The 8,616-nt window shown below is 34.1% G+C and overlaps 1 long non-coding RNA gene across 1 annotated transcript; it reads right to left on the bottom strand.

The window, feature by feature from the left end:
- Nucleotides 1–6,770: 6,770 nt before the first annotated feature.
- On the bottom strand, nucleotides 6,771–8,292 carry LOC131151070 (uncharacterized). Its single transcript, XR_009135683.1, has 2 exons — nucleotides 7,461–8,292; nucleotides 6,771–6,934 (listed from the first exon to the last, which is right to left on the bottom strand). It is a non-coding gene; the product is annotated as an uncharacterized LOC131151070 (long non-coding RNA).
- Nucleotides 8,293–8,616: the final 324 nt, after the last annotated feature.

Genomic DNA, 8,616 nt, shown 5'->3' with positions numbered 1-8,616 from the left:
CTAGTGTACCCATGTTAAGGGTATAATGATCATCTTCAGTGACAAACCCAGAAATTTTCTTCGGGCAAAAAATATATAAATAATCAAGTTAAATATTTTTTTTATATTTTTGAAGCAAGTAATTAAATGCAAATACATTCACACTTAATGCTAGTAATAGTTTTCAAATAACACCCATTAATCATAAACAAAATCAAAATAAACTTTTAGTATCATGTACTTGACTTTTCGACCTTAAGTGGTATTAGAGTCATCGGTTTGTAAATATGGACGAGCGATATCATAAAGTTGAGATGTAAAACTAATTCTCCTAAAACGTTAATAGTTGAAGGACAAGTGTGTGACAGGGGCCAATAAAGATCATGTGGGTATAATAGATGAATCTAAATAAGATCAAGACATGGAAAGTAGGATTGGTTTTTAGGCACATGAAATGCAAATTGAGACATGTAAGGTATAGGAGAAAGACTTACTCGATCAACTGTCGGAAAATTGAGTTTACCTCCACAAGGGAGATAGTTTTTGTTCGAGGGGGAGAGTTGAAATTAGGCTGAGTGTTCATGCATATGTTCCTACAGATATAGACATGTGGAAGAAGATTACATGACAAGTAATGACTTTCATTATATAAGAGGGGTCAGAACTTGCAAGTGAGAGAGAGATTGTTGAGAAATTTACTTGTGATTATCTCTGCTCATTAAAAAACTAAGAGAATAATGAGTGTTCACATATATGATTGGACTTAAGAGCCCATAAACATAATTTTTTGGATCAAATGGATAGTATCAATGTATATCACCTCATTGTGAAGACTTTTCGACGCTAACATCATTACATGAAACTATTTTACACTACCAGGGAAGGCAAAATGGGGATGGCCCTTTCCGACCTGCAAGGTGGCTTTGTTAGCGGACAGATTGAAGCTATAACTCTGGCCCATCTTATCTCTCTCTAGATGGTGACATTTTCACGTGAATTGGACTCTGACCAAATGAACTCATCCATATCCCCAAAGCTTCTCTTCCGAACGAATTATTGCACTGCGAGGAAGACCCTCGGCGATTATCTATTATTTTTGTTTGGTACCTTAAAATAAAATGGGATGACCGTTACAATGTATTAAGTATCAGGTTATAATCATTTCTGAGCAGAATGTTAGAATATATTTTATTTAATTTTTGTTATACATTTCAATGCAAAACCCATCTATGAATAATTGTTGTTCAAAATACTTGATTAAAACATTTTGATTGCCTTGTACAACCAGTTCCTTCCATCCCATCGGTTGGAGTATGTCGCTCATATGGAGTGGGATGCGTGTACAAAGAAAGCAGGAGGTGCGGGGGCAATGCTCCTGCAGTACGGTACAAGGAAATTTGAGAAATTTTTCTAATACCTTTGTACGGTTAGGGTTAATATAAATACATATGATATAATCCTACTTTTACATAGTGAAATTCGACCGCCGCTCGCTCCCGTGGATATAGGCATATTGTCAAATCACATTAAATTTGTATGTTTTTATTGTTCTACCTCTTTATTTTTCCATACCTTTCATCATAATTGCCGCACGTTTCACAACGCCATCTCTCATCTCTTCTTCATTTCTATTATCATCTTCCTACTCTCCAGCAACTTATCGACGAGTATTTTTACCAACAACTTGCCTCTTTTTTTTTTTCTTTTTTTTTTTTCCATTTTTCATTCTTTGCTCATCAATTGCCACTTCTCCTGATATTTTATTAGTTTTCTATTTCTATTGGATAATCAAATTTTATAACTACTACAAGTGAAGTAGTTGTTAGTGTAGAAAAATTAAAATCTTATTAAGTGATCCTCCTAAAAGTTGTGTACACAATAACTATTTGCATCAAGATTTGTTCTCTATAAGCACAAAATGATTTTAAGAATATGGCCCTTCCACAACTCAACTTTGCTGTTATTGTATTTTATTCTAGTAGTTATTTAGTTACTTTCCTAGTGCAATTTTGCTCAATGAGGGGAATAAATAAAATTTTGGATACTAGAAATAAATTCATCCCTAATGAATAAGTTTGCACTTCCAATTTTTTGAATATCTAAACAATATTTATACCATTTTCATGTGTGTCAAGGAGAAAAGAGGGGAAAATTAGTAAGTTTTTAAATTTTACTTGACTACAAGACAATTAATTGACTTTTAAAATCAAATGGTTGGGAAAATTTGTAGGAATTTTGAAATTTCAAAAAAGATCTAACATCCTTTTTACAAATCGAGAAAGATTAGTATTATTCACTCTAAAAATTCTAGCCACCTTAGGCAAGGTTTTTTAAAAAAAATTGATCATAATGTTAGAATTAAGCTCGATTAGGTTAACTCTTCCCCAAAGCTTGGTTCAAGAAAGAATTGTTAGAGTCTATTTAAGCTAAAGCCAGAATTAGCTTAATAAAATCTGGCAAAATCTTAAAATCTACTAAGCCCAAGTTAAAAATAAATTCAGGCATAAATCCAAAAATCTACTAAATTACACGAGGATGGAACAATTTCCTCACTTTATAAATAGATGCATCAATTCTCTCTTTAGACACATAAGCAGAAGATTTAAGCGCAACAAGAGCTTTACACCAAATGTCTTAAAAAATTTTATTGCAAGATGATGATTAACAAACACACGAATCTATGTCATCTTCTTCTAGTTGATCAAAGTGTTAGGTGGTCTACGACCTTCTTAACCCCAAAAACTAACTCAAGGGGTGAGATTTTTCCTTACACTTAATAACTGACTACGAACCCCTTCCACAACCGATTTGTGATAACCCAACAATCTCCCCCTCACACATCGGGTTCTCTCCCAGCAAGGCAACCATCGAGGTCTCCCTCGGCACGACATACAAGGCAGAATGTTGAATCAAGGCTCTAATACCATTGTTGGGCGGTTTAGGGTTTTCTCAATCCCAAAAACTAGCTCAAGGGGTGAGACTTTCCCTCACACTTAATAACTGACCACCAACCCCTTCCATAACCGATGTGGGAAAACCAAATACAAAGGTGATTCTTTGATAAATGTCAAAAGCATGCAATAATAGGTTTGGTAGAAAAAGCAAGAAAAAAAATCATGTGGTTCATAGGAAAATTTTAAATGAAAAATGAAAATTTTATACAAACATTATATGCCCTAAATATATCAACAACAGAGTAAAAGGAAGTTAAGTCCCAACATTGATGAAAGCGGTCATTGCCCAAGTCAATTGCTCGGACGAAGCAATTAGCTCCAACCCAATAATAACCAAAGAGATCCACGCTGATGTTGCAATGGCTAAAGTGATCGCCACTATAAAAGGGGGGATCGCTGAGAGGCAAAGGTATCTCATTCTAACACAAATTTACTGTTGCTTACAACCTCTCAAGAGCAGTCCATTACTTAGGCATCAGAGTGATCCCCCGTAGTACACCCTGGGTCCTCCAAGCCACTCATTTCTTCTTTTTCAGGTGATTGAGATCAAAATGTATAGAGGTCCTTCAACTTTTTATTCTGTAACAGTTGGCACCATCTGTAGGAATGCTTTTTGAGAGGTGTTCATCTTACTTCCGATCTCGATTCTTGAATCATGGCAACAACCACCAATTCTAGGTCCGACCCTACTGTGGGTGATCAATCACCCCAGTCCGTTCACTCTACGCTTGTAGATCATTCAGGAGTTGCAAGGGAGGAATTCCTTATCTTCCAAAGGAGAATGGAAGCCTCCCAAAAGAAGATGGAGGACATGTTTAACATGCTCTTACAACAAAAGAGTCGTGGAGAACTTATCGCCTGACAACAACCAGTTGATCCTGACTCATAGTAGAAAGCAGAAAACTCGAAGGAGAGCGATGAAAAAACCAACCCCATAAAGAAGGTGGAGGACGTGAACAACGTGAGAGTCAATGAGCAATGATCGAATGAGCTAGAGGAGAGAATACAAAAGATAGATCAAATAGAAAAAGTGATGAAAGAGGGTCAAACCAATCCCTCTTATTGAGACCTAATTAAAGTCGTCGGATCCACCCTTCACCAAATGTTGACTTTTTGAGTCTGATCCCTGGTTTTGATAATGACAAACCACATGTTTCTAATGTGTGTGCCTAAGTACTTGAACAGGTTAATCATTCAGAACACACACATGAAAATGAAGTGGATGCCAGAAATACCTTAAAGAGCACATACTTTTGGCATATTCAATGGGAAAATGAAGAGAAAAAGAAGAAGACATGTTGTGCTCTATTGTATTACATTTTGGTTTTATTTTGGGTCTGTAATATTAATATGGTATGTAATAATGCATCTGCATGCATGATAGGGTTTTAATGCTCAATGGACCATAGATTGACTCATAGGAACCAATACCCTTAAGATAAAATGACACGGCTTACTCACACAAGGTTGAAAAAGCTCAAGGGCTAAATTGGATTTAATAAAACATTAGATTTTTAGGCTTAATTTAAAATCCCAATCGACCGAACAGACCGTAGACTAGAAAGACAACGTTTGACTAAGTCTCGATTGACCGACCAATCTGCGCTATAAACGCTTCGGTTGACCAAACGGGTAGAAGTCAAATATTTGACTTGGCTTGGTCGACCGACCATTTTTGAAGTGAACTTCCTCGGTCGACCGAACTTCAAAAGTACCTTTTTTCCACCTTCCTCGGCCGACTAAACCTATAGTTCAAAATGAGCTCAGTCGACCGAAATTCAAAGTTCGACAGACCGAACTTTTGTCTTGGTCGACCGAACCCACGAAGAGTTCAAAATTGTCTTGAGACGGTCGACCAAATCCATAGTTCAAAATTGCCACGGTCGACCAAACTTATTAAAGTGGTCAACGAAACCTTGAATATGGTCGACAAAACCTCTTGGGTTGGTCAGATTTTTACCGTAGTTAATTGGGGTTAAAATTTTAAAATTTTTCAAAATACCTAATGTGTCCTCAACGACTATTTTTTTTTTTTAGGTATTCTATATATACCCCTCATTCGTATTGATTAGCATGAGATTATCAAATTGATTAAGGAAAAATCTTCTCAAATTCTTATACTCCCATTTGCCCATACAACATATTTTCAAGCAAATTTTTTCATACTCACTCTTACATTTACTTGCTAAAATCTTTTTAAGAGTGGAGAGATTTATTTGCTTATACTTCTCACTTGCAAATTAATTGAAAGTTGAAGGGGAGTTTTGAGCTTTATTGTTGCAAGTATCTTCCTACAAAAATATCTATATACACTCAAATTTCTATACTCATTTGAAAATTCTTCATTGAGAGTTTGCTTGGTGTCGCGACGTCCCGGAGCGCGTGTGCCCCGGGCGGCGAAATAAAAATCAATTTTAATTTTCAAGGAAAAATATGGAATGTTGGAGTCGCCACTAACCTTTAGTGCGGTTAGAACACATGATTACTACCCCGTTATGGGTAAAATGGGTCTACGTTACCATAACTGGGGTTAAGAGTTCGGTTACGCGAGGGGAAGGTACAAGCACCCCCTACACGTCCGTTCTTACGAACGGTACCTAATTAATTTATAATTATCCCTAAGTTAATCTAAAAAGTCTTTAAAATTACTCCTCTAGTAAATTTATTAATACACGTGCAAAGTGAATAAATAAATAAATAAATAAGTAAATAAGTAAATAAATAATACAAAAATATATGTAAAATCTAAATATTTACATATTTACTCAGAACTAAAGGTACGTGAAACCCGAAGGCTCATTCCCCAGCATTAAAATCATAGGGATAATAATTAAGAAAATACACTCCCAAATTTTGAAATTATATATAAAATTTTCATAGGAAAATACTAGTATGGGAGGTTTTAATATATATTAATAAGATAATAAACTAAGAAATTAAATTACCATAATATATGTAATAATAATAGGGATACATATATGCTAAAAGATTACAAATATCAAAGTAAGTAATGAAATACCATGATACTATATATATTAAGACACTAAAGATACTATATAAAAATAATAATTAATACTAAATATATCGAGATACTAAAAGTAATTAATACTAAATATATTAAGATATCAAAAATAATTAACACAAATGTATTAAGATACTAAAAAAATAATTAATACTAAATATATTAAGATGCTGAAAATAATTAATACTAAACACAATAAGATACCAAAAATAATTAATATTAAATGTAGATATTAAAAATAATTAATACTAAATATATTAAGATACCAAAAATAATTAGTACTAAATATTTTAAGATAAAACAAAAAAATATCACAATACATAACTATAATACCATAATAACTACATGTAATAAAGGAAACCCTAAAAATACCTAAAACAATGTAAACTAATCAAAACCCTAAAATATATATACATGGAAACACGGAAAACTCTAAAATTAATATGTAAATATACAATACTACATATGGAAACAAATCAATCCTAAAATTAATATACCAAATACAATAATAAGTATGGGAGCAACTAATGCAATTAAGGAGACAAATCAACCCTAAAACCAATATGCAAAACCACTAATGAAATTGGGAAACAATCCAATCCTACAATTAATGTGCAAGCTATATAATATGAAGACAAATTAGGTACTTACACGATTATGAAAATGACACCAAGATAATGAAATTATGGAATCACTTAAGATCAATATATATGTAATCTCTAAAGTTAGTATACAAGCCATATAGAAATAAATTAAATCTTAGACCTAGAAACCAATCGAAACTCTAAACATGCTTAAATAATAATAAAACATAATTACAACCCTAAATAGTAATATACTATTTATTAAATAAATATATGACAATAAGAAAATTAAAACTTTAACAATAATATTCAATCAACCATAATGTTACCTATTTAACATATGTACAATTCAAAATTTAAAAATTGAAACCAGCCCCCACAAATAAAAAGGAAACCTACAAAAATGAGAGAAAACCAATTAGTATTTACAGTAATTATCACAAAAAATTTAAACAAACATCACCGCGATTAAATGAGATCGTGAACATAATATTTAAAAATTTAACATATATATAATAAAAAGCCTAAATGCGAATATTAACTACATACTACGATAAATAACATATTAATATAAACACCTATACAATGAAGTCTTAAGTTTTAAATATTAAAACAAGTCAAAATAAGAAAAGAAACAGAAAAATAAATAAATAAATTCATTAATTAATAAATAAACAAATGAACATTAAATATATAAATATATATATATATATATATATATATAAAACTTGAATAAATATTATTACACAAGATGAAAAACAAAAAAAATCCTGCGAAAAATAAATTAAAGTTAGTATATGTATACAACATCAATTAAATGTATGATAAAAAATAAAAAATGAAAAAAATAGAAAAAAAAAAAGAAATTAAACTTTACATATATATGTGCGCGTGTGTGTGGCTTGCATGAAAGGAGTTTACCGCCGGAGCTGGAAGAGGATGTCACCAAGTGTTGGGCTATGATGGTGGTCGGAGGTCCTGTGGGGCTGGTGATGCCGGTGCGGTGAAGGGCGACTCACGGCTGGTGGTGATCAAGATGGGTGACCGGAGCAGGGGTGGCCGGAAAGACGAGCGAACGCCGAAAGAACACCGGAGAAAAACAGCAGTGAGCGCCGGAGAAGATGACTGGTGCTGTTGCCGGAACTAAAAAAGAAAAAACTGAGAAAGATGGCCGCCGAAAAACACAAACGAACGCCGGGCTCTTGGGTTGCTGTTGCTTTTGGTGCTTCGTGCTCCAACAGAGGACTTCCAGCTCAAGACTTCCAGAGTAGCCTCCTGCCACGCTGCTGCTGCCTTCCCACCTGAAACCCGTAATGCCGTGATGGAGGGCTCGGGGTGTTGGTGGCTGGCTGCTTCTGTTCTGGTACTGGAATGCGGCGGTTGGAGTTGCAGGGGATGGCCGGAGGAGCTGTGGCGGCTGGATCCTATGGACTGGCGGCAGAGGAGGCCAGTGGTTGTTGGTTGAGAACGTGAGCAAGAAGAAAGGGGGGCGCTCGGGTGCTAGTCTGGCGTAGTGGAGATGGGAGAAAGAGGGGAAGCAGGAGAGTTACAGAGGGAGTTGGGAGAGAAGAAGCTGGCGCAGAGGTTGGAGGAGAAGACTGGCAGGAAGAAGAAGAAGAAGAAGAAGAAGAAGAAGCTGCGAGTGGTTATGTTTCAAAGAGATGATGGAGATAGAGAGGCTGCGGCTGTGTGTGGACAAGGGAGAACCAACGGGAGGCTTAGGTTTTTTTTTTTTGTTTTTGTCTCCGCCCCGCTTTTGGCTTGTGAAAATGAGCCTATAAATAGGCTCTCTGGCCCCCAAAACCCTAAAAATCTTTCCTTTTTTGTTTTTTTCTTTTTTTTATAATAATAATAATAATAATGTTACTTACAATAATAATAGTAAAAAATAATAATAATAATAATAATAATAATAATAATAATAAAGATACTAAAAATAATAATGATAACAAAATAATAATAATAATAATAATAATAAGAAAAATAAATAATAATAATAATATTGGGCCTAGGTAAAAATGGAGTGTCTACACTTGGTAATTTTTCCCATATTGTTGTTAATTGATTAGTATTGTTT

Source organism: Malania oleifera, chromosome 3 (genome assembly GCF_029873635.1).
Source record: "Malania oleifera isolate guangnan ecotype guangnan chromosome 3, ASM2987363v1, whole genome shotgun sequence".
In the NCBI taxonomy this organism is placed as follows: domain Eukaryota; kingdom Viridiplantae; phylum Streptophyta; class Magnoliopsida; order Santalales; family Ximeniaceae; genus Malania; species Malania oleifera.
This window is presented reverse-complemented; position numbering and strand designations above follow the sequence as displayed.